The sequence below is a fragment of the Sinocyclocheilus rhinocerous genome, unplaced genomic scaffold (genome assembly GCF_001515625.1).
Source record: "Sinocyclocheilus rhinocerous isolate Xijiao unplaced genomic scaffold, SAMN03320098_v1.1 scaffold5118, whole genome shotgun sequence".
NCBI lineage: Eukaryota > Metazoa > Chordata > Actinopteri > Cypriniformes > Cyprinidae > Sinocyclocheilus > Sinocyclocheilus rhinocerous.
The window spans coordinates 202,655-203,979 of NW_015625570.1; the positions used below are offsets into that span (position 1 = coordinate 202,655).

The 1,325-nt window shown below is 37.0% G+C and overlaps 1 protein-coding gene across 3 annotated transcripts in view; it reads right to left on the reverse strand.

The window, feature by feature from the left end:
- The window catches only part of LOC107750267 (amyloid beta A4 precursor protein-binding family B member 2-like), a 38,682-nt gene that overhangs the window by 33,424 nt on the left and 3,933 nt on the right, over window positions 1-1,325 (reverse strand). The gene's annotated exons all lie outside the window — the stretch shown is intronic.

A 1,325-nucleotide genomic window follows, 5' to 3' on the forward strand; every position in this document is an offset into this window, starting at 1 on the left:
CACAAAAAAATCAACAATTTTACTTAAGAATATTTTATTAAACTATATTTCATTAAACCAAATGAAATACAAAAGTAAAAAAGTAAAGTGCAACATAAAGTGCAAGAAGCAAGTGTCCATCTTATAGTCCAAATCACTGAAATCAAAGTTCAGTATTATATTATAAGAACGACAACATATACACGTGTTCTAGTCTACTAATAACAAAATTATAATCAAAAAACATTTTTTAAAGGAGTATTTACCAGAAATATTATTTACCAGAATTTATTTAGGAGAAAAATTGATTAATAACATTTAATTTAAGCATTAAAACAGAGTATAAAAAATTTAAAATGGAAAAAAAACGGAATTTTGAAATAAAACGGAATTCATAGGGCCCTATAATTATAATTAATTTTTTTTGTGGTAATAAAAATAGGTTTAAGTGAACAATAGCCTTTAAAATTACTTAAAATACATATATAATAGCAATGAGGCAATAATAATTAGTTCAAATAAAGCATCAAAAGCAAGAAATCATATGGTTTTATTAAACAAAACTGTTAAAATACAATGTATTATAAATAGAGCTAATGTACATTACGCATTACAACAAAGGCCTGCAGAGGGCGCCATTGGCCTGACGATTGTTTTTACACATTACGGTGCGATCTAATCCTTATATTGACCAAGCACCATTTCATTCAAATGTCCACTTAATCTTTCATATTTGGCCATTTCTTTAGGACAGAAATGCTGTAGCCACTGTAATTAAATGAATATGTGGACATCAAAACGTGTAAACTCAGAGTGAGGGTTTGAGCTTTTATTTTGAAACCGCGATGTATTCTCCTGTGTTTGCGTAGATGCGCCACTTCCGGTATTTTGCCGGTTAGTCGATGCGAGCAAAATGAAGACAAGGATTTTAAAAAGTCGAATTAAATCGACGAATCGTGACAGCCCTATTCCATAGCCTTGAGTCTTCTGATCTCCCCTCTCCTTTGGGGGTCAAGACTCACTCCTTCTAAAGTTGACCTTTGGACGGGATGTCCCCGCCTACTTTGTCAGGTGCCTACCTGCACTCTGCGCCACTCCTGGCTCTGTTCTCTTGCTTTAGCTGTGCTCTTCCACACTAGTCAGGGATTTGTAAGTCTGGCGGCGTGGGCATTCTCGTTCCCATAGCGTTTCGACGCAGCTCGAGTTCCTGAAGGGGAACGTCTCCAGGTTACCCATGTAACCATGGTTCCCCGAAGGGAACGAGACGCTGCGTCTCAGTGCCATACTTCCGGCATCCCTGCGAGCGCTTGCTTCATTCCTAGAAGCTGACGCCGGTTCCACCGCAC